The 26,050-nt window shown below is 41.8% G+C and overlaps 1 protein-coding gene and 1 non-coding gene across 7 annotated transcripts in view; both read right to left on the bottom strand.

The window, feature by feature from the left end:
- Positions 1–26,050, bottom strand: part of KIAA1549L (KIAA1549 like) — a 262,959-nt gene that overhangs the window by 149,641 nt on the left and 87,268 nt on the right. The gene's annotated exons all lie outside the window — the stretch shown is intronic.
- On the bottom strand, positions 13,777–13,883 carry LOC113915670. The gene has a single exon (XR_003517793.1). It is a non-coding gene; the product is annotated as a U6 spliceosomal RNA (small nuclear RNA).

Raw genomic sequence — 26,050 nt, 5'->3', positions numbered from 1 at the left:
ACCACAGACTTAACCAAGTGACCATGGGCAAGTACTTAACTTCCCTGTGCCTTGGCCACCTCATCTACAAAATGGGGATAATAATAGTTGCCACCTCAGAGAATTGTTGGAATTATTTAATGAGTTAATACAGGTAAGATATTCAGAATGCCTGGCATATAGCACTAAGTAGATCTTAGTAGCTGTTAGTAGTATCACTTATATACAATATTCCCCACATGAATAATTCCCAAGAAAGAAAATTTTCTTTCTTTTTTTTTTTTTTTTAAAGATTTTTATTTATTTATTTGAGAGAGAGAATGAGAGACAGAGAGCATGAGAGGGAGGAGGGTGAGAAGGAGAAGCAGATTCCCCGCTGAGCAGGGAGCCCGATGTGGGACTCGATCCCAGGACTCCAGGATCATGACCTGAGCCGAAGGCAGTCGCTTAACCAACTGAGCCACCCAGGCGCCCCAAGAAAATTTTCTTTCTTGATAACTTACTATTTTTTTCATAGTATTTATTAGTATCTCAAATTAGTTGTATTTATTTATCTTGAGTCTCCCACATAAATGTTATTTCCGTGACAACAGTGACCCTATCCTTCTTGGTCACTACTGTATGTCTGGTTGCCAAGTACAGTCCCTAGAACATAGAAGGCTCAATAAACATTACTAAAATAAATGAACTGCAATTACAAATGTCCTAGATTATCTAAATTATTTCAATTTCTGAGATTGAATAGAAAAGTTTGTACAGTGAGAGATACTGTGTTATACAAATTTGTTTGCTTCCTGATTTTCTGATAACATGGGTAGCAAGAGTTTGGAGATCAGGGGAATTATCTGAAAATATATTTGCAGCTATTTGATTTCCTGAGTTTGAATGACAAAGGATGTCATTCCTTTGTATTTGAAAAGAAAAGCAAACAAAGCCCTCTCTTTTTTCTCCCTGGAAATTTCTGTAGGCAAATAGGTCCTTCCAACAGCTCTGTCCATTTTGTCTCCGTGTTTCTTCTCCCTCTGTTACCATTCCTGATCATGACATGTAGAGCAAAATTCCTGGCAGAGATGGGACAGCAATGTGTAAGCACCAGGGACAGCAACATGTGGGGAGGAGACATTTTGAACACCCCATTATATGGTTCAGAATATAAATATTGCAGATGTTCGAAGTTAAGAAGGACTCCATATAAATTCCTTTATTTTGCTATGAGCTGCACTGGGTTTTAAAGGAGAATAATCCATGTGTGTTTTTTGTTTGCTTTATTAATGGGAATGAATTTGACTTCTCTATAAAGAAACTAAGTTTTAAGTGTCTTTATGAGCCAGTCACTGTGTAGGGGGCTTTATATATACTTTATCTCATTTAATTCTCATGTCAACACTATGACAGCACTGGACATAGAGCCATAAAACTCTAGATTTAAATCCTGACTCCACCTTGGAAAGTTATTTAACCCCTCCAAGCTTCTTTTCTAATCTATAAAATGGAGAGAGGGGCGCCTGGGTGGCTCAGTTGGTTAAGCGTCCAACTCTTGATTTTAGCTTAGGTAATGATCTCAGGGTTGTGAGGTCCAGCCTGGTGTCAGGCTCCGTGCTCAGTGTGGATCTGTTTGAGGCTCTCTCTCTCTCCTCCCTCTGCCCCTCGCCCACTCACTCTCTCTCTTTCGTGCTCAAAAAATAAAGACAGTATTTCCTATCAGCCTGGAAAATCCAGTCTAAAACTCCTCTTTATAATAAATCTCAGTAATCCTATCTGTAAAATTAGGACAACAACTGCATACTGTAGGTTGAGTGGGAGAAAGGAGGTAACAAACAAAGGTAAAAATGAACGGCCAAATTTGAGATCGTGAGAAGATGAGCCTGATAACCGGTGAAGGGAGAGAGACAGGACACAGGTGGCTGAAAATGTGGGTGGGGAAAGATAAGAACCAAATTTCAGAGGGTTTGAAAGCCAAACCAAAAAAATATCAATAGCCCTGAAGAACTTCTCTAATGACCAGGCCTATGTTTTCCATTTCTTTCTTGCCACCCACCCCCTGCAACACACACACACACACACACACACACACACACACACACACACACACACACACACACTTGCTACTATTAGGCTGGTACATAGTAAGAGCTTAATAAACGCACACTTATCAAATGAATAGTTTTGAAGAAGCTTAAAAGTAGCTAATGGCCTAAGTGGCATCCAAAAAGATTACAATGGACTGTCATTATGGGCGAGATCTAACAAGAAGAGGAAGTGAGATAACTCTGAGGGCCTAGAAGTTTGTCCACAAATGAACTGCACAAAACCAAAGTGGAAGAAAGATGGGGATCTTCACTCTGGCTTCAGGGAACAGTAAGACTCTGCACATAACATTCTCTTCACTCAATTCAATCAACAACTATTCACTGAGCCTCTATTATGTGCCAGGCACTATGCCAAATAAACCTTAGGGCTGTCTTCAATAAAGTTCACATTCTAGAGTGGTAATACAGACCCCACACACACCCCAAAAACACCCAAATAAATAAACCATAAGGATCCCTCATTAGTTAAACCTATGAGAGTTTGGATACAAGTCTGGATAATAAGGGATGCCACCCAGTACATTAGCTGCTTTCTGAGCTTCAACAAAAAAGTAACCAAAGTTCTCTTGAGTAATCAAAGTTCAGATGGTATGGATTTATCTAATAAGTAAATGTATCTACTCAGTTTTTGAGTTTGGGTAGAGAAATCTATTTACTGAAGTAAGCTGGATAGAGAAGACAATCAAGAGGCTAACATGGGGGAAAAGAGCAGGATCTTTTCTATGCAGCAGAATGTGAAATGGGAGTTTGTCTTTTAATTGCTCAATGCAGCAGTTCAGAGGGGAAAAAAAACAAGCAAAAAAGGCTGTAAGTGGGGCGCCTGGGTGGTTCAGATGGTTAAGCGTCTGCCTTCGGCTCAGGTCATGATCCCGGGGTCCTGGGATCGAGTCCCGCACTGGGCTCCCTGCTCCTTGGGAGCCTGCTTCTCCCTCTGCTTCTCTCTCTCTCTCTGTCTCTGTCTCTGTCTCTCATGAATAAATAAATTAAAAAAATCTTTTAAAAAAAAGGCTGTAAGTGTTCATATTTAAGTTTAAAGAGCTACTAGCTTTAGGGTCAACCATCTACATTTCTTCACAGTGTTTTTTGAGAGTCATCAGGGTGTAGAATCAGCTCTCCTACCTCCCTATTCTCACAGCTTAATGTAAGAAAAGGATTAGGATCTCTGAGTGGAGGTCTTATTGGGAGTGCACTGTGCATGAAGAGTCAATTCCCTCCCATCATCCTTTTGAAGGAAAGAAATGGGCACTTTCTCACTTTGGCAGATCACCTCCAAAGATGCTGCCAACAATTCCTTCCCTCTCCATATGCACATTCTCCATCAAGAGGTGGAGTCTTTTTCCCCTCCTGTGGAATCGGGGCTGGACTTATAATCACTTTGACTAATAGAATGTGATGGAAGAAATGTTCCAGGACTTCTGAGCCTAGGCTTTAAAGTCCTGGCAGCTTCTTCTTTCTCTCTGGGAGGAAACCAGTTGCCATATAAGAAGTCCAGCTACCCTGAGACCTCCATGCTATGAGGAAGCCTAAGCTAGCAATGTGGAAAGACTATGTAGAAGACAAACCCATATATATTGCCCCAGTTGAACTAGTCAAGCTTTCCCTCAGCTGTTTAAGACATCCTAGACATGATGAAGCATATACTAGCCATCTCCACTATGCCCCAGGGAATAGGATACTTCAGAAGGGTATAAAAGACCCAGCCAGCTGGATCCTGAGTAAGGCAAATTACACATCATGTTTCATTTAGGGCACAAGGCACTGCTGAAAATTCTCTTCTCAATGTAGCCATCAAGTTCAGACTGACAGAAAAGATTATAAAGGGGAAGAAGGGCAGAGTGAGTCCTGGGCAGGCCCTGTAGGATGGTGGTAGAGACAGAGGGTGTGAGGAAGCTTCCGGGGGAGTTCCTAGATAATACTAACATTCTCTAATATCATACCCAGTCCCATTAACAAGAGTAACTTATGGTGTTGAAATTAATCCTTACTGAGAATTTACCAAAAGTCCAGAACTGTGCTAAATGCTTTCTTTCCATGTTTTTCAAATGATATCATTTAATTCTCACAAAGGATACCATAAGGTCACCACTATTAGTATCCCTGTTTTATAGCTGAGAAGACCAAGGCTCAGAGAGCTTACATGACTTGTCCAAGATCACAGCAAATGGCAGAACTGGGACTCGAATCCAGGTCAATCTGGCACCACAGCTCAAAAAAAACCTCAAGATCTGGCAACTAGAGTGTAACAGCTGTTACTTTAATTGCATATTTAAGTTCTAATGGACTGTTATTTTGTGTGGACATATTTATTCAACACAATCACTGTAATTCTGAAGAAAGGTTAAGTAAATATAAAATGTGTCTGTACAGAAAGAATACTGGTCTTATTAGGTTATGTTCTTTTTTATATTTTAATTTTTAAAATTTATTTTCATAATGTAAATGGAAAGAAATGAAAGTATTAACAAATAGGTTGCAATCCTCCACCCTTAGAGGCACTAAGAAAGAACAAAATGAAAAAAGAGGATGTCTACAAAATTGGAGAATGCTTTGCAGTTTTGACTTCAAAGATTCTAATTCCTTTTGATGACTTTGGAGGATCAAGTGATGGGTCTTTGAAAGTGACATCATACCTAAATATGGCCACAACAACTGGGCTTTTAGATGGGCTGCAATAGTGACTTTTTAGTTTTCTCAGAAAGAATGTCACTTGCTTATTAATAAAGATATGTATTTAGGTGTGGCAATTTAAGTTACTTGGTGAATGCTGGGTCTGCAAATTAGGCTTTACTTTGGGGTTTACTGTTACCCACTTTTTGCTGGGCAGCATTCCAAGTACTGAAGATACAACAATGAATTTTTTCAAAAATCCCTGCTCTTGTGGCTTTAGTGGGAAAAAAGAAGTTGATTAGGATACAAAAGCGGTAAAGTTCTATGAAGAAGAGAAAGTAGCGTGATGTGCTAAAGAGCACCAGGCTACCTTAGATTTTGTAGTCAGGGAAAGTTTCTCAAAAGAGGAACACTGAGATCTGAGTTATAAGAAGGAGTAGCCATGGAAAGATTTGGGGAAGAGATTGTAGGCAAAGAAAACAATAATTACAAGGGTTCTGGGGTAGGAATAAGGTCAGTATGTTTAAAGCACCAGAGGTCCTTGAAGGACCAGGGAGGGTGGGGGGAGGGAAGCAACTGTGTCTGGAATATGATGTGCAAAGGCAAGGAATATACACGGTAGGATTTAAAAGGAGGCAGGTGTTAAATCATATGCCCTTATGGGGGCGCCTAGGTGGCTCAGTTTGTTAAGCATCTGACTCTTGATTTTGGCTCAGGTCATGATCTCAGGTTCAAGAGACTGAGCCCCACGTCAGGCTCCATGCTCAGCAGGGAGTCTGCTTGAGGAGTCTCTCTCCCTCTCCCCCTCCCCCACTGTTGTCTAAAATAAGTAAATAAATCTTTAAAAAAATATATCATAGGCCTTTATGGTTACCACAAGGAGTTTGGGTTTTATTTTATTGAGATGGGATGTTATCAGAGGCTTTTAAATGAGGGAGTGATAAAATCTGAGCTGTGTATTTAAAAGATCACTTTGGCCGTATTGTGAAGAATGTAATTGCAGTGTTGGGGGGACAAAGTCAAGAGTGGAAGCAAGACAACTTGTCAGGAAATTATTATAACGGTCCACAAAGTTTATGGTAATTGAACACAAGGAGAGGCAGTGGAGATGCTGAGAAAAGGAGATGCAAGCCATCCATACTGAGATGTGAAGAACATGTCTGGGAGTAGAATTCAAAAACTGTGCCTTAGGCATGTTCAGCCAAAATATGTATTAGCCTGGAAAGCTACACTGCCCAAGGGATGCCGCGTACGCTAAAGGCTGATGCCAATGCCCCCTCTGGTACCATCCAACCCAGAGATCCCAGGATCCTAAGCCCTTCCTCCACAGATGTTATAAGGAAGTCCAGTGACTTCAGAGGTCCTTTGTGGGCCAAAGAAATCCTGAGAGTTTTAAAGTGACAACTGCATTCTAACTTCTGATCTCTGAAAGTGGCCTAAGGCGGCCATTAATACGCTTGACAATAATCCCTGAGGACTAGCCATGTGTGAATCTCTTTACAACAACGTAGAGTTCTCCTTTCTTTGCACTTAATAAAGAATGCATTTATTTCCTATCAAGATCACTCTGCTTCGATATTTGGTTATGATTAAAAGCGATGTGACTATAAATGCAGACAGATGATTCACAGCATGGCCCACCAAATTACAAATTCTTTCTTCTCACTTCTCGCAGGAAAGCTGCATAAGATGCCTCTGCACCTTCGTTCAGAAGCCTGAAATTCAATTGTGCACCTGGGGAGAAGCATCAGGCCAGAGTGGCTCCTGTCTGGATTTGCAACACAATCAAAATGAAATCTGGCTTTTGGAAAAATTTCCATTTTCACTGGCCACTTATCACCCTCATTCACTAAAATACAATTTCCTCTTCTGTGATGCCAACTGGAAAATCTAAGGCACTTAGAAACTCTTTGAAGGTCTAGAAAGCCCTCCTGTTGCCAACTACCTTTGAAGAGTGTCTGCAAAGTCCCTGATTTACACATATTTGCTGCCAGTAAGTAGCTATTTGGCTACCTGTTAATTTACCTCTAGTGGGCCTTGAGAAGGAAAAGAGAGCATGTTGGTACTTAGAGTGTTCTTTTACTTAAGCCTTCCAGGGATTCTTAAAATTTTTTTCCTAATACCATGCAAATCCCCAGTCTTTATGTTGGTGGAATAATGGGCTTATCTTCCATGAGCCGATATCACTTTTCCGTTAGGAAAGGAAGAATATTTGTTGGCTTTAAGCTGTTGGATCCATAGTTTTGGGTTTTGTGGCAAGGTGGTTTACTTGCATTGGGTCCATACCATTATTTTTTATCTTAATATCAGGGCTCATCTGCTGCTAGAAACAAAACCAACTCCGATTAATGTAAATATTCTGAGGATTTAAAGGAAGGCTTTTAGGAACTCACAGACTGAACAAGAAGGGTAGCAAGGAAGCAGGTAGGTCTGGAGGCTCCAGAAGTAGCCTCTTTGGCAGTGGCTCTCATCCTGGCTGCATGCTGGAATCATCGGGGGAGATTTTAAAGCTTTTAAAGAATACTGATGTCTTGACCCCATCCTCTGAGATTCTGATTTAATTGGCCTGGGTTGGGACTCATCTTGTTGAAGACCTGCTGTTAGAAATGACTGCTCTCCAACCATCTTCAGTCCCCTAATCACGCTGTTTGAGACTGCAGTCTCAGGGCAGGGAGGGTATACTATTGGCTCAGTTTGATTCATAAGCCTGCCCCTTGGCCAGGGACAGGGCACCTGGTTACCAGCCCTGCCAGACTGTAACACTGGAGAAGAGCAGTTCCCCAAAAAGAGACTGTGGTGTTACTTGGAGAGCAAATGGAGGTTAGGCAGCCAAAATGTTAAAATGACAATTCTCCATCCTCTTCCCCAGATATGAAGGCACAATTTAATTGATATACAAATGCATGGGACATAGTCCCCATGATTCTGGAATTTTGTGTTTTACTAGTACCATCCTTTCCAACAGAGCAGGAACTCAGAGGTAAGATGCCCCCTAGCATCACATTAATATGCATAGTCAAGTTCACCATCCCAGATGCAGCTCAAATGAAAAACTCACCATTGCTGCAATGAGCCAAGCCCCAAGGGAGGGACCAAGACCCTCTGTCACCACTTTCATGAACTGGAGGTGCCGGTTAGACAATGAGGAATCCTGTTCTTTCTCTTTCCATTAGAAATCATGACAACTACATGGACTCCCATTAAAAGAAAACACTGTGTTCTCCTGATGATGAACATAAGCTGCAACACCCTCCCCCCACTTCTGCATTATTACTGCAAATACTAATGTTAACCAAGCTGAAAAACTGTGACTCCAAACAGCACTGAGAACTATTCACAAGAATGATTGGTATTCATCTGATGACAGTACTGCAGGCAGACAGAATAATGAATAGAGTATGTGGGACTGCTTTTGATAGGAAACATTGTACCCGTGCCTGGGACAATAAAATCTAATTTTGCTAAAGAAGCAGAACTAACACAGTGACCTACGCAGCACAATTATCATGGCTGTTGACATCTCCGGTCATCTCTGAGACTGTTTCCGTGTTTGAAAAGAAGTCAAGCTTTCTCGGAGCAGCTGAAATAACATAAGATAGAGCCCTGTCCATGACTAGTATCTGTGTGAAATTCCACTTAGGAACAGACGAGAGGGAGAGAGAGAACCTCTTTAAATCCTATCCCACCTTGCACACACCTTAATCTTCATGTTTCTTCATCTGGGGTCCAAAGACAGCCTGAACTCACTGAAGTCAAACGCAAAATTTTGCATATATGTGTCCCCCTGGACAGAGGCGCCACAAATCCCATCAGATTTCTGAGAGGTTTGGTGATCCACAAAAAGGCTTAGCCCCACAGCTCTATGGAAACTTGACCTTCTCTGTGCCTATTCTGACTCCCTCCCTAGACGTCACCGTCTACAAAACAGATCTTACCTCCAAAGCCATTTAAAACTTCTGACAGATACTAGGTCCCTCCTCCAGCACTTGATGGCTGTGTCCTCTCTTTCTTGGCAATGGTCTGTCACTGGTCAGAATCAGAGGACCTGCAGCCTCAGAGAACCTCAAGGGCCCACCACTTGGGGGAAGTGGCTTTACAAAGTGGGATGACACCATCCCATTTCAGACAGCTATGGCCCTCAGAGATTTCAGTTCCTCAACAATAAGGAAAATAAAAATAGTAATAAGAAGAATAAAAACAAAATGTGAAAGGGTTTTGTCGGGGGGAGGATGTATATTTTATGTTTTGGTTTGGTTTCATTAGTTTGGGCTGCAGAAGTACTCCCAGCTTCAAAACCTAGAAAATACAAGAAAACAGCCAAAGAGGAACTGCGATTCCTCAATCTTAGCTGGTTGGAACCATATGGATTATGTACTCCAGATCTTTCTTCCTATACCCCCCAAATTAACACTAGCCTGGCAATTTCCTATATATCCCTTGACTCTTTGGTCTCACATCACACTGCAGTGCCATGTGAACAGTGAAGAAACCAAAAGAATCAAAAGCCCCATGGGACCTTGCTGATGGCCAGCTAACAGTTTTCACGTAGCACCCTACAGGGTGAGAAGTAACGGCCTGGACAGATCCTCAAGAGCAGGACTCCTGAAGCCTCTGTTTATACTTACACTTGCTGTCACTAGTCATCCATTCAGAACACCCTGATTTAGCAACGATTATGAATCAGGCACTAAGCCAGACATAATCGTTTCAAGTATCAGTGGGCTCAGGCTTCAAGAAATTCAGAATCTAGTTGAGGAGACAGACACCTATCCCAGTGAAACGGCAGATAGAAACAAAGACCTAAAACAAACTGAGAAGGGGGCAGGCTGATTTCGACAAGCACCAGATTCTTGCTATTCAAAGCTTGGCTGATAGGCAAGCAGGGCAGGCATTACCTGGGGGCTTGTTAGAAATGCAGAATCTCAGGCCTTGCTCCAGACCTATGGAAGCAGAATCCTCATATGAGTAAGACCCCAAGTGATTTATATGGGCATGCTAGAGTTTGAAAGGCTTTGTGTTAAATGTCAATGAAAAGGTAGGCACCTGGTTCCCTGCTAATGTACCTGCCTGCAGCTGCAAGGACAATGTGCCAGGAGTAATCAGGGGAAAACATTTTACATCTGTTTGAATGTATGTGGATGTAGGATTTAGAGAAAGCTAGTTAAAGTCCATTAGGTTGTTCTACCAGCTCTTATACCAAACTCAGACCCTTCACACCTGGGTCTTGGGTAGGAGAGAGGGACAGTATCTAGTGCTCCCCACATTCCCAGGTGCCTCATTACTCAAGTCCCTTGTTGTACTATTAATGGCAAAAGTGGGACTGGAACCCCACTCTCTTGACTGACTTGCCCCGAGAAGATGTAAAACCTACAGAATGGTTTTGAATACTGACTCCAGAGTCAGACAGACCTGGGTTTGAATTCAAGTTTTGCCACCTAGCAGCTATCTGTATGACCTTGGGAAAGTCACCTGATTTCTCTTGGTGTCTCTCAAATTTGGCACTTGTAAGAAGTAGTACTTATCTCAATGATTGTTAGAATTTATTGAGATAATGTCTGTAAACTGTCTAGATCACTGAGTGCCTGGCATACAGCAAGAATCAGTGATGTTTGATATTTTCATTATCTTTACCTCTTGCAGCAGAATCTGGCCGGCTATCAACCAAACCCACTTTCCATCATTCCTGAGTACACATCTAGACTACATTTCCAGACCTCCATTCTGTCTGGAGTGGCCAGTGGGTTGTAGTTGGAAGAGACACGTGCCATTTCCAGGCCCAGCTCATCAAAACCTCCTGTGTGAGCCTCCACTCTCCTTCCCCCATGTGCTGCTGGATGGAGTGGCTTTGGAAATCATGGGCTGAAACTAGCAGCACTTCCATCAGCCTGGGCCCCTGAATGGCTGTATGGGGCAAAACTACATCACCTTCACTGCCACCTGGACCGAGTTCAAATCCAAACACTACTGCCCACAGACTGAATGATCTTGCATAAATTATTTACACTCTTTGAGCCAATCTAGAAAATGAAGATAAGAATAATACGTCGCAGAAACTCTTAGGCAGGTAAGATGGGTTCTTATAAGCAAATGCATCATAGAAGTAAACGCTGTTCTTCTAGAGGCAATTTGACTTACTGGTTAGGAACTAGGCTTCCTGAATTCAAACCTCTGATCTGCTACTTCCTGGTTAGTAACCTTAGGCAAGCTAATTAACATTTATGTGCCTCAATTTCCATAACCATAAAATTGGGAAAATAATAGAATCTACCTCATATGGTTGTTGTGAGTCCTGAATAAGTGGATATGCATAGAGCTCCTAACACTGCATCTAGTACCTGGCAAGCAATTAATAAATGTTGATGGCCATTACTATTAAACAAGACATCATATTAAATCAATTACCCAAAATTTCTTGCTTTGCCCATTTTGGTTTCCCTTCCTATTAAAATATACAGTATTTGACAAATGCAAATATTTCTGACGACTAAAATAAGTAGACTTAGTCCTTTTGCCACCCTTTAATATTTGTTCTTCAAGAAAACTGAGGGGAATACACTTATAGATGGACTGTCTCACATTTGGAACTACCCATAGACTAGAGCAGCAGTCTGTAAATAATTGTGACATTACTGTAACTCATTTTCCTAAGGTTCTCTCTGGGTTTAAGCACCACAAACATCATAGATTCACTACTGCAGGTGTGGGTCGGACAAAAATGCACGTTTACCAAACCATATTTAGGATTGAAAAGATTATCCCAAGTCTTTGTTTCACCAATTAGAAAGCTGAGATTCTGAGATGTTAGGTGTTTTGGCCAAGATCACAGCTAGTTATAAAAGGATGGATCAAAATTCAAGTTTCTCAATGTCCAGTTCCTGGACTACTCTCATCCCCCTCCCCAAGGGACAGTCAAGAGAAAAACAAGAAGCAATGGAAATGAAAAGGAGGAAAAGCTCTGAAAGATCATTCTAGATTTAATTTCCCAGATTTCAACTACTTGTAAGATATAATAGAGTTCTTACTCATCAGTAGCTCCCAACCAGCCCTGATCAAGTGTGGATTCTAACACACCTAATCTTGGGTTTTCAACTTCAAACTACTACGTAAGTCTGTTAGTGCAGAGGTTCTCTACCTTGACTGTACATTAGTGTCACATGAGAAAACTTTTGAAAAATACTTATGCCTGTGCCCCATTGCATATTAATTAAATCAGAATCTCAGGATGCGGCCCAAGTATCACTTTTTTTGAAGTTTCCAAGTGATAAGAAAATGCATTTGTATTTATGAACCAATGCTTCAGCTCAAGGACTTTTGACGGGGGCGGTGGGGGGGGTGTGGGTGGAGAAGATCTTCCAAAACTGAAATGCTAGGGTTTTGCTAGAACATCCTACACCCCAAAACTCCATGACATTCACTCAGTAAACATTCAAGAAGTGTTTGCTGCTAAGGATACAAAAGCAATAGACCACAGTCCCTGGTATCTAGGTTTCACCATCTAGCAAACTGCCTCCAGCAAGTGGACTGGACCTCTCGTTCAGTACTTATCACCTCTCCACCTCCCATTTGGAGGGGCAGCCCTGCCCTCTCCAAATTAGTCTCCACAATCCTAAATGATGATCTACAGCCACAGCAGAGAAAAAGACATGGTTAATAACGTTCTCAAATGACTCTGTCTTTGCTGGAAGCTGACCTCAAAACTTTGACATCTAGAAAAACAACCAGCTTTTTCATTATTAGATGTTATCTTTTCCCCATTAGTAAGCCTCCTAGAGGTCAAGGCAGAGTGAAGAAATGCAATTTATTTATGACTGGGTGAATCATCAATTACTATGGAGATCCATGTAATACTTCTTGATATTCATCGTGTGCAGGCTCTGTTGAAAATGCTTTAAGCCACTTGATTTCATGGGTCCACAAAGTGTTTGATGGCAATGTAGTGGTTCCAATAAATGAAACTGTTAGGAATTGATGGGCTAAAGTAAGTCTTGGCTAGAACAAGGCTGAAAATACCTGCTCCATCATCAGTAATCAGGTTTCTGTGACATACGTAATCACCATTAGAAATTGACTTTTACAGGCAGCTCCTTGGTTGAGTTATTCAGATTCTTTTTTTTTTTTAATCTGGAAAGACCTTAACATTTGAAAGATGTTAAAAGAATTTCTAGACATAGGCAACGATTCAAAGGATAATTTGTCCTTCGTGAGATGAAAAAGTAGAAAGCTGTTATGGTGCCTCTCCTATCAAAAATCATTAGCCATTAATAAAACATTGTTCTGAGTACAGTATCACTTATTACAGAGACTTAATTAAATTAATTATACAAACTATAATTTCACAAATAAAGTAAATGTATAAGTAGTTTGTTTTTTTTTTTTTTTTTTTAAACAAGTTGAGTAGCAGCATCTCCAGAGGATTCCCTCTGGACAAAATTTGCCAAAATTAAAAAAATGTCAAATGTCTTAAACCACAGAGACAATAATAAAACCAAGTAAAGTATGATCCAAAACTAATCTTAAAAGACACAGATCCTCAAAAGCTTTGTTTTTTTAACCTTTATTTTTTAAAATAATTTTTATTGTTATGTTAATCACCATACATCATTAGTTTTTGATGTAGTGTTCCATGATTCATTGTTTGTTCATAACACCCAGTGCTCCACGCAGAATGTGCCCTCTTTAATATCCATCACCAGGTTAACCCATCCCCCCACCCCCCTCCCCTCTAGAACCCTCAGTTTGTTTCTCAGAGTCCATCATCTCTCATGGTTCGTCTCCCCCTCCGACTTACTCCCCCCTTCATTCTTCCCCTCCTGCTATCTTTTTTTTTTCTTAACATATATTGTATTATTTGTTTCAGAAGTACAGATCCGTGATTCATCAGTCTTGTACAATTCACAGTGCTCACCATAGCACATACCCTCCCCAATGTCTATCACCCAGCCACCCCATCCCTCCCACCCCCCACCACTCCAGCAACCCTCGGTTTGTTTCCTGAGATTAAGAATTCCTCCTATCAGTGGGGTCATATGATACATGTCTTTCTCTGATTGACTTATTTCACTCAGCATAACACCCTCCAGTTCCAACCACGTCATTGCAAAAAAATATGGAACGCTTCATGAATTTGTGTGTCATCCTTGCGCAGGGGCCATGATAATCTTCTCTGTATCGTTCCAATTTTAGTATATGTGCTGCCGAAGTGAGCACCTCAAAAGCTCTGTTAACTCCAACGAGCAAATTGGCAAGATGACCAGATGCTCCCCCTTTTGGTCCAAGTTCCAATGGACAGGCTGCATTAGGGCAAGAGACCCTTACCTGAGGATGGGAAGCACCAAGGCTTCAGTAAAAAATTAAGCCCTAACTTGGGTCATAAGGTTCAAGATGCTTGGCTATGAGTGGCAAAGAAAGAAGCCATGTCTGTGCTGGGCCACTGGCAGCTGTCAAAAGTCAGGGGAGTAAGGGAAGCCTTTTGACTCAGGGAGATGAAAAAGGGACCCGAGCATACTGGGATTAAGTAGAGGTGGGGATGTTGATCTGAAACAATGGCCCTGATTTTCTGAAGATCAGAAGGAGCATGGTGCATGACTACTACTTATTTTAAAGATGTAGGAAGAGATAAATTATCAAAACAATATTGGGCAGGGGCACCTGGGTGGCTCAGTCGTTAAGCAGCTGCCTTCGGCTCAGGTCATGATCCCAGTGTCCTGGGATCGAGCCCCGCATCGGGCTTCCTGCTCCGCGGGAAGCCTGCTTCTCCCTCTCCTACTCCTCCTGCTTGTGTTCCCTCTCTTGCTGTGTCTCTCTCTGTCAAATAAATAAATAAAATCTTTAAAAATATATATATATATTGGGTAGTGAAGTTAGGATACTACAGTAAACTTATAATAAACTCCAGAGTGTGACTGGAAAAAAAAGTGGTGGGGTGAGTAAGCACAATAGTGATACAACAGTGTGATTTATAGTAAGAAATACATATATATATATATTTGGTCTTCATCCACTCTTCCTGGCACAGAGTTCCTAAAACCCTTGTAATTTCCTAAGTGATGAGAGCAATAAAGGTGCTTGTTATACTAATGGGGTGATTTGGGGCTTCACCAAGGATGGGGGCTGTTGTCAGGAAAACCAACCATGTGATTAAAGGATTGGATCTTGAAGTCCCACCTCCTGACCTCTGGGAGGGAAAGAGGCTGGAGGCTGAATCAATCGCCAGTGGCCAATGATTTAATCAATAATGTCTACCTAATAAAGCCTCCATAAAAAACAAAAGGATGGGGTTCAGAGAGCTCCCAGGTTGGTGAAACAGAACACTTCCACATGTCTCCATGTGGAACCCACAAGGATTGAAGCTCTTTTGTGCAGGACCTTGCCCTATGTATCTCTTCATCTGGCTGCTGATTTGTATCTTTTGATATCCTTTGTAATACACTGGTAATCTAGTGAGTAAACAGGTTTCCTGAGTTCTGTGAGCTGCTCTAGCAAATTCATAGAACCGAAGGAGGGGGTCATGGAAACCTCTAATTTATAGCCAGTTGGCCAAGAAACACAGGTGACAAGACAACTCTGTCTCAAGTGGGGGCAGTCTGGTGAGACTGAGCCTTTAACTGGTGGGATTTGATGCTCTCTCCAGGTACTGTATCAGAATTAAGTTGAATTGTAGGATACCCAGCTGGTGCTGGAGAATTGCTTGGTGATGTGGGGGAAAAAACACACACATTGTAATTGGAGCCAGAATTTTTAAATGGAGAACACACGGAACCACAGAATACCTAATTTACAGCTTTACTATACTAGTAGGCTATAACAATATAGCTACAGCTAGTATTTATAGAACACTCACCTCTCCCAGGCACTGTATAAAGCCCTATATATAGATAATCTCATTCTTACCCCGGTATGGGAGAGAATGGTCATGATTCTCATCGTATAGTTGGAGAAGTCAAGTTACACAGGACTTAAATAATTGGCCAAGGTCATTCTGACTTTAAGTGGTGGAGTTTGTTGCTCATAAAAACACACCACCCTGCCTCCACTGCAGAAGAAATAGCCATAACTGGAAATAATGAAGATCCACACCATGTGACACAGGTACCAAGAGGGAAAAAGAAAACAAATGCATCAATGCTGAGATCATAAGAAGCCAGTGGTTAAAGACCACCGGTCCTTGTCTGAAAGACAATCTCCATGTAGATATCAGTCAACATTGCTGCAGTGTTAGTTCAGGAGTGAAGTCAAAGAGAGGTCTGGAGACTTCCACTTAATAGTGTCCTAAACTGGAAATTCAAAGAGAAGCTCCACAAGCTGCCCCCCAAAATTAGAGTTAAGGTTGAAATAATAAGAATGACCATAAGATTTCACCTTTCACACTTAGGGAAAAAAGAGGGTCTGGTAAGGACCTACCCAAAATGAAGCCAAAAGCAACCCTCATAGCATGGATGGTCCCTGATCAAGAAGAATATTTTTTAGACCCAAAAGACCAAGAGCAAATGGCCAAGCTAATTCCTTGGTTGGAAAGGTAACTAACTACCAGAGACAGAGGAGTCCCAAGAATAAAAAAGAGCCCATCCTGCTTCCCTGCCTGTCCTGCCCAGTTGAATATCAGATGGGACCCATTCCACCTCATTGGTCTCTTTCACGCTGTCATCCCCACCATTCTAGATCAGTTGTTCTCTTTAGGTGAATGTATCCAACTCCTGAATAGCTGGCCCACCCATATCACCCCCAAAGTCATCTACTCAAGGCTGGCATATTCGTCTTCCCAAAGGGGACCCCAGAATGTAGGATTCTCCTGCACAGCAACTTAAAATCCCCTTGTCCACTCCTCAGATAAGATTATTGTTACTACTGGACTTACAGGAGAATTTCTCCAAGCCACTTATTATAGAAAGAATCTCCTATTCTTGAATGATGCCATTATTAACTAGGTTAGTTTATAAAAGTAATGGCCTTGACTCCCAAAGCTGACAAAGACACCACCAGAAGCAAGGGATGGAGGGGGAATATAAGGTGGAGAAAGGAAGAGAAAGGGGGAGAAGAGGAGAGGAGGGGAGGGGGGAGGGGAAGGGGGAAGGGAAGAGAGACAAAGAATAAAGGAGGATGAGGGGAAAAGGAACAAAGGAAGGAGATGGGGAAAAGGTAGCTGGATAGTGTTACTTCTCTCATGAAAATATCAGGAAAATATTGAACATTTAATATCATTAGTAATCAAGTAGAGTTTTCTAAGTTGTAAACCTAGTACAAATTTTTTTTTTATTTTTTTATTTTTTTATTTTAATAGTATTTTTTTTTAAAGATTTTATTTATTTATTTGAGAGAGAGAGAATGAGAGAGAGCACAAGAGGGAAGAGGGTCAGAGGGAGAAGCAGACTCCCTGCCGAGCAGGGAGCCCGATGTGGGACTCGATCCCGGGACTCCAGGATCATGACCTGAGCCGTAGGCAGTCGCTTAACCAACTGAGCCACCCAGGCGCCCCCCTAGTACAAATTTTTTTAAAAAACTATTTTTGTAATGTAGCATATTCAAAGAAAGAAAGTTCTTAGATACACATAATTATTAAATATGTGCCAACAAGGGACTTGGTGAAATGTAGCATCAATTTTTAATTAATTTCTTTATAAAAATAGTGCAGAATTTGTCTTAGCCTGGTAGAAAGGATAAGCACACTTATCGTGAAGCACTAGTTTTAGACCCATTGGAAGCAAAACAGCAGAGGTCCATTGCCACCATCTCTATTTGACCGAACTCTAGAAATATTAACAGAAAACTATTGAAGAAAAAAATTAAGTGCAAAGATGGCAAAGGAAAAAAATGCAAGTATCACCATTTCCAGAAAACACGTTTATATTTCTAGAAAATTATCCAGAAACCAGACTTGCTTGAAATTGAGTAAATAAACTCAATCCACAAAAATCGATCACTTTTGCTTATACTAGTGCCAGATAGCTTAAAAATAAAAAGTCAGGGGAAAAATATTATTTGCAACAGCAATATAAAACATTAAATACCTGCATATTCATTCAACTTGAGACACACAAGACTTGAAGAAAACTGTAAAACTCTGTTAAGAGAAATAAAGAAAACCTGAATAAATGGAATGATGCTCCCTGCTCTGATGGTAAATTTCCAACTTCTTCTGGGAGGAAGAGGAGGAGGCAGGGGAACTGGGCAGTATGGGGTACATGGGATGAGCCCTCAGGCTCAGAAGGGACAGTTAAGGGCACAGAGCTGGTTCAGGTGATGAAACTATGTCCTACGTTGACTTATAAATTAATCCAATATTTAGTAAGACCTACTGGAACACTTTCTAGAACCAGACAAGTATATAGTAAAACTCATCTGGAGGAATAAGAAATAACAAAACCTTAAAAAAAAAAAAAAAAAAAAGCAAGGTTGGATCCATCCCACTGGATGGTAAATTATAAAGCTTCAGTTACTGAAATTGTACTGGACTGTATTAAAAACGTATCACTAGGCTAACATACACTTCAGAAACAGAATTCAAACTAGTAAAGGAATGCAATAAATGACATATTAGAAGCAACACAAAAGTGGAAAAAAGACACTGTTGTCTTTTATGAAAAGATGCTCAACATCACTGATCATCAGGGAAATGCAAATCAAAATCATAATGAGGTATATCACCTTACACCTGTCAGAAGGGCCAGTATCAAAAAGACAAGAAATAAGTATTGGCGAGGATGTGGAGAAAAGGAAACTCTTGTGCACTGATGTAAATTGGTACAGCCACTGTGGAAGACAGTACGGAGGTTCCTCAAAAAATTAAAAACAGAAATACTATATGATTCAGTAATTCCACTACTGGGTATTTACCCAAAGAAAACAAAAACACTAATTTGAAAAGATATATGCACCTCTGTTTACTGCAGCATTATTTATAATAGCCATGATATGGAAGCAACCTAAATGTCCATCATTAGATCAATGAATAAGCAAGATGTGTGTGTGTATTATAATGGAATATTATTCAGCCATAAAAACAAGATTTTGCCATTCATGACAATGTGGATGGACCTAGAGGGTATTATGGCTAAGTGAAGTAAGTAAGTCAGACAGAGTAAGACACATACCACGTAACAAACAAAACAAATGAACAAATAAACCAAAAGAGCAGTTTCATAAATACAGAGAACAAAGTGATGGTTGCCAGAGGGGAGAGAATGGGGGGATGGACAAAATGGGTGAGGGGGAGTAAGAGGTACAGGCTCCTAGTTACGGAATAAGTAAGTCACCAGGATGAAAAGTACAGCATAGGGAATATAATCAATGGTGTTGTAAGAGAACTGTATGGTGACAGATGGTAGCTTCACTTGTGAGCACAGCATAACACACAGACTTGTCATATCACTATATTGTACACCTGAAACTAATATCACTGTGTCATCTATCCTTAATAATAAAAAAAAAAAAAGTGGGAAAAAGAACTACTGTTAAATGTCAACTTAAAAAAGATTTATTGCACCTCAGGTCCTGGTGATACAAAACAACAAATCTCAAACAGGGCAACAGATTGTGTATTAAAACTGATTTAAACTATAGTTGACCTTTGAGCAGCACAGGTTTTAAGTGGACTCCTGCAGGATTTGTTTTCATAAATACACTATGGTACTGTAAATCTATTTTCTCTTCCTTGTGATTTTCTTAACATTTTCTTTTCTCCGGCTTACTTTATTATAAGCATACAGTATATAGTAAATATAACATACAAAATATGTGTAAATTGACTATGTTATCAGTAAGACTTGCGGCCAACAGTAGACAATTAGTAGTTAAGCTTTTGGGGAGTCGGAAGTTATACCTGGGTTTTCAGCTGTGCAGGGTTGGTGCCCCAACCCCTGGGTTGTTCAAAGCTCAACAGTATATGTATTAAACTATCTGATAAAGATGAGAGAATGGTCTTACTACTAAATAAATAAAAGAGAAGAGATCAATGGGAAATTAGTGACAAACGTAACTGATAACATTTTCACTATTCAAAACAGTATATTTAAGAACTGACAAATATACACAAAAAGTCCGGATTCTATTCATTAAGGGGGCCAGAGAAGATGGTCCACTTAACCCAAAGGAAATCTAAACAAGAAAAAAAGAAAAAAAAAAGAAAAGAGAGAGACAAATGTACCAGCTCTAGCCATTACAGCAAAACAAAGTAAAGCAATTTTTAGCATGTTCCTGAATAACTAACTACAAATGGGAAAACTCAACACTGGTGCAGTTATATGGGAAAAGAAGTAAGTTGCGGATGGTGGATTTAGTGGAGGATGGTGATGGTGCCATGTCCTTAAGTAGCAGCCAAGGCAGATTCTTCCTTCCATGTGATACCCCAGGCAGTAGCTGCGCTTCTGCTGGGGTAGCATGTGGCTGCCGAGGATGAGAACTGAGAGCACGCCAGCCTTGGCAAATAGTGGCCATCCCTTTGCAGAGTTTGGCACAGAAGGACTAAGACGCCCCAGGAAATAGCAGAACCAATAATTTCAGATGGACCACATGGATTTGGGCAATGAGCATCTTGCGGTATTCATGTGGACTGAAGTACAGAGGTCCTTCCCCAAAATGTGCACATAACCCCTTGTAACTCTATTATAACCTTAGGGACGGAAACAACACCCCAAACAGAGTTCCCATATGACCCAAGAATTAACACTTCTAGGAATATACCAAAGAGAAAAGAAAACATAGATCCACACAAAAACTTGTACATGAATGTTCATAGCAGCATTATTCATAATAGCTGAAAGGTGGAAACATCCCAAACGTCCATCACCTGGTGAAAGGGTAAATAGGGTGAGGCATAGCCACATGAGGGAATAGTGTTCAGCCATAAAAAGGAATGAGGTTCTGGTACATGCTACAACATGGATGAACCTTGCAAATATTATGCTAAGTGAAAAGCTAGTCAGAGAGGACTACATATTGTATGGCTCCATTCAGTAAAATGTCCAGAATCAGCAAATCCATAGAGACAGAAAATAGACTGGTGGTTGCCTAGCACTGGGAGGATTAGGGTACTGCTAATGGGTGCAGGATCTCTTTTTAGAGTAATGAAATGTTCTAAAATTGTGACGGTTGTATAACTCTGTGTGTATGCTAAAAGGCACTGAATTATACACTTTCAAGGGTGAATTGCATGGTAGGTAAATTTTATCTCAATAAAGCTGTTTTTAAAAAACCCACATGTACACCATTAATATGAACCCCCTTTCCACCCCAATAAATGGAGGCTTGCAGCCAAATTTAATTTGATTTAGGAAAATAAGCTAACAGGATGCTTCTAGTAGCCCAGTCTTTGGAGTAAGTTCCTGCCTGCTTCGCACATACAACTTTTCAATGGAGACCCTTGTAGAGTTCTCAGCCTCTCTTGGTCCTAACAGTCCTACTTTTTCTTCTTTCTTTCTTTGTCTTTTAAAATCAGCTTAATTCTCTATCAAAATGGGACCAGCATTAGCTCCTGTTTTCCCTCCCAACAACTCTGGCCAAAACCACACATCTCAATTCAATTTCCACACTTAGCGCTATGCTCTTTTTTTTCCTTTAAATTTGTTTATTGTTATGTTAATCACCATACATTACATCATTCGCTTTTGATGTAGTGCTCCATGATTCATTGTTTGCGTGTAACACCCAGTGCTCCGTGCAGGACGTGCCCTCCCTAATACCCATCACCGGGCTGACCCATCCCCCCACCCCCTCCCCTCTAGAACCCTCAGTTTGTTTTTCAGAGTCCATAATCTCTCATGGTTCGTCTCCCCCTCCGATTCCCCCCCTTAATAAGCTCTCTCCTTTATGCCAATATAACTAAAAGCCTTCTCTTGTCCCCCAACGCCGCCTTCATTTCAGATTTTCCAATTCAACGTTTAAACTTCCCACTCATTTCCCCTCCCATTCCTGGCACTTCCTCCCCTTTCTCTGTCTCACCCACTTCAAGGACCAGCTTGTCCCCTGGGCTGCCCAGACCTCCTGCCCACTGCTGCCTTACTTTCTGGTCGAAGATTTATTTTCATTCTTTGCCAACCTCTCTCCACCCGGATGTCCCCCAATCTCATCCCTCCACAAGCCATCTGTAAATTCCATGTTCTGGCTTTTCTTCCTAACGCCAGCCAATCACAGACCCTCAAGGAAAGACCAGGTGGTGGCTCCCAGCTGGTCTGTGTGTGGCTTGAATGCCCTCTGGCCTCACCTCAGAGCCTCCCCAGGTGCCACAGAAGCAGCTGAGGGCTCCTGCCCCAAGGGCCCCCAACACTTCCAGACTCCAGTTGGCAAATCCACAGAGGTTTCCACTTCCATGCCCTCGGCCATGCCACTTCTCCACCCAAACAAACGCAAAGAGGACAAAGATACCATAGTGATCTCTGTTGAAAAAGAGAAATCTGAAGTTTTGCAAATTCGTAGGCATCCCATTTACCTCATTACCTGCCTTGGGTTCAAATACTGGCTCTGTCATTTATTGAGTGAGTGACTTTATAGTCAACATGCTTATTAACCTCTCCAAGTCTCAGCTTCCTCGCTTCTGAAATTGGGGATAATAATACTGTGAGGATTGAATGAGGTAGTTCAAGTAAAGGGCTTGGGACTGTGGTCATTCCATCAATTCATATAAAGCAAAATCACAGGTTACTCTTTACATGAAGGACATTATAAAAATCAGATGAGAAAATGCCATTACTATCTGTGACCAGCTCTTTACAAGGACAGAAATGGAGAAGTCCCCATCCACCCTCCCTTGTTGCTATGCAGCCTTCTGCAGGCAGAGCCTGTTAGCTCAGAAAATCTGCTCCATGTGGTTATAACAGCTCTGCAAAGCCTGAAAAACCCTTTCTCTCTGTTCCTCCCCTCAACCAGTTCAGGCCAGTCTGTGTTTTTTCCAAGACAACACTGCAGTCCCTGCAAGACACAGCTTTGCAGAAATCCTTGCCCATTCTGCGGGCTGTGAAGCCATCCATGCCTGTTAGGCTGGAACAAAACTCGCCTCTCTCAGAACCCTGTTAGCATGGTTTCTGTTGGCAGCTGTTGCCGCAGGCCTGCAGGTGGTGGGGCAATGACACCAGGTCATCGGTGAGCTCAAGGTCAGGGGCATGTGCCTGCCTCTGAAGACAACGACTTGAATGTTGTTGGAGTAATTTTACCCTCTGTGCCCTTTTATTGTAAGGTAGTAAATCCCAGAGAAAACCTCAAGCCTTTCCTCCTACGTGACAAGCCAACACCCCCTCTGGCTGAACCTTGGCCTGCTGTCCAAATGTGGCTCATTCATCTTACCTACACTTCACAGGCTCCCACAGAACATACTGCTTTAGTAATGCAGGTGCCCTGTGCCCCTGGGGCCATTTCCTGGTTCCGTGAACATACGTTCCTGCGTGTGAATATGTATGCATGTATTTGTGCATTTGGCAAACATATATTATGTACCAACTGTGGGTCGGACACAGTGCTAGGGGAAAGGGATATAAAGACAAATAACACAGTCCTTTGAGAAGCTCACAGTTCAGGGGAGGAGACTGAGGGAGTAGGTAACTGACAAGCCCAGAGGGGTAGAATGTGCTCAGAGCAACCTAAATGAGAGACCCTCACCTGGTGCCCAATGCTTCCCAAAACAAGCAGCACCTGAATACAGCTCAAAAAGTGAAGAGTCAGCCAAAGAGAATTGTGTGCAAACAGATGTGCGTGTGTGTGTGTGTGTGTTCCTGGGTACCCCACAGAGGCACACTCCACCACAAATTATTCATTATGGTGTCTTTCTAAAAATCCCACATTAAACATCTTACATCTTGAAATTTATTATGTTCCATCCCATTGGGCAGAAGGTCAGAGAGAACACTTATGTGAGTCATATCTCACTGGATTTCTACATCTTGTTAACTGTACATTCGTACTCAGAGATGTCAGAAACAGACTGTCTGGCTCCCCTTCCTAGTGCACCTAAAGTGAGGGTGGCCATTCTACCGTGTGGACACACTTCCTCCCCTTGGGCCCAGGTTCCAGCCAGGAGGCTGTAGGGAGATTCCTCCAGGGAAGGAGCTGACTTTGCTCTCTTCTTAGCTGATGTAGCTCTGATGCATTACAGGCTTCGGCCTGGTTCCTGACCCCAAGCTGCCAGAACTTTATTCTGGGCCCCCAAACCTCTGGGCTCCAGTTTACTGGCCTGAGATCTGGAATCTGTATTCATTCATTCATTCATTCATTCATTCATTCATTCACTCAAGCACTTATTTACTGAGCCTCTTTTCTGTGGCTAGTACTGTTGCAGGTACCAGGGATACATAATCGAGTGAGGCACACAGGTCTGCTCTCATGAAACCTGCATTCTAATGGGAGAGACAGATAATAGATAAGCACATAAGTAAATAAATGAGAAATTTTTACACAGTTTTAAGCTCTATGAGAAAACACAAATAAAACAGGGTAATGCGTTTCCAAAGTAACACTGGGGGAAGTTATTTTTAATAGGCTTCGCTAAGGTGACATCTGAGCTTAGACCTGAATCTTGAGAAGGGGGAGGGGGAGGAGGGCTGGGGAGGACAGGTAGGTGCCAATAGACTATTGTACAGAGTTTGGATTTCATTCTAAGTACAATGGGAATCCACTGGCGAGTTTCAAGCAGAAGGGGGACGTGATCTGATTCACTGCATCTAAAGGGCTCTGGATTCTGGCCCCTGTGGCATCTACCTGTCCCTCCTTTTCTTGGATAACCTCTCTTTGGGTTACTAAAGTTACCTGCTGTCCACAGTGAGAGATGAAGGCGAGTCTTCTCAGTGAGCACACCACCTCCCTTTCATTCATTTAAATGCCTTATTCCCTAATCAGCACGGTCTGCTTGCTCATTAGCTCAGTCCCCTAATTGCAGAGTAAACTTCTCCTTCAACAAAACTGCAAATTCTCCTTCCCTTTAAAGCCACCAGCTTGGCAGCTTGCCACGTTCAGCACAGTAATAGAGTTCCTGAGCAGCGTTCAGACTCGCCTTCTCCCACTCTGTCATCGACCAGCCCATCGCTCTGGCCCGTTGTGTGGGTTTTCCAAGTTTTGAAAGACCACTTGGGTAATCTAGAGCAAAGCTTCTCAGCCAGGGATGGGCACCTGTGGGGAGTTCTTGAAGGTTCCAGATATGCCCGGGCCCACCCCAGATCTGATGAATCACAACAGGGAGGGGGCAGGGAATCTGCATCTTTTTAAAGTTCCCCCGGTGATTCTGATATGTACCTCTGCTTAAGTTCCATTACACTGGGGGGAGAGAGGCTATATTAATATGCTCACCAGTGCGAGTTCTTTTTTCTGAACAAGACTAAGTAAGAAATAAATAAATACGCATCCATACACTAACAGGCAAAGAACCAAAAGAGGCAAGACTGTCTCCTACGTATGTGGATCACGGCTCCATCAAGCAGAAGAGAAGTGGGAATTGGTATTAGTGGGTATAGGCAGCCCTGACCCTCTTTGCTCAGAAAATCACTGCAAGAGAATGAGACAGGCCTGCTTCTTCACCCTCATTGCTTTAAATATTCCCAGCTCCACAGGAGCAACCAGCAAATCCACACACGCAGAGTTTTCAACACCACATGCCCTAAAGATACATATTTTGCCAGACTTTCAACTGCCTGGGCTATTCCCCTGAAAGTTTAAAATACTGCATCCCTCCTTAATTAAAAAAAAAAAAGTCTATAACACCAAATGATTAGAATTCCTACACCATTCCTCACACTACAGTGTTTATGAATTAGACAAGCCCTAACACCCCTGGCCTGGAAAAAGCAGGATCTACACAAACTGAGCGGCAACTGGTCATAGCCCATTTCACTTGACAGGTGTTTACTGAGCACCCACTCTGTGCCAGTTTCTACGTAGCACATATTCAAGTATGTTATTTCATTTAATCTTCCAATGCACTCCTCAGAATGGCTATCAGTATTATCTCTTTTCCAAATGAAGAAGTCAAGAGGCCCAGGAGGTTAAAAGGCTTCCCTGTGGCACTGCAGTCATGCGAGAGTGGAGTGTTGAGCCCAGACTTGAGTTTAAAATGGGTGCTCTTTCATGTTGCTCTTTTGGTAAGACTCTCCCACGTGGCAGGTACCGTGTGAGACATAAGTATGAATCAGCCCCCATCCCTGTCCTCATGTTGTTCACAGAAGAGCAATGGGTAAGAGAAATGAGTATATGACTACATATATGTAGTATGAGTATATGACTGAATGTGATCAATGCTACATGTGCTCTGGGACCATGGAGGTGGGCAAAGCAAGTCCAACTCGGGACAAATTTAAGACTTTGCAAACAAGGTGCCATCTTATTTAGGACTTTCCAAAAGGAAATAAGATTTGGCCAGTGGAGAAAATAGGAAAGGCTAGTCTAGATAGAATATGTAGTCAGCC

The sequence above is a fragment of the Zalophus californianus genome, chromosome 11 (genome assembly GCF_009762305.2).
Source record: "Zalophus californianus isolate mZalCal1 chromosome 11, mZalCal1.pri.v2, whole genome shotgun sequence".
NCBI lineage: Eukaryota > Metazoa > Chordata > Mammalia > Carnivora > Otariidae > Zalophus > Zalophus californianus.
Note: the sequence above shows the minus strand (reverse complement) of the source record. Positions and strands in the feature narration are given on the sequence as shown.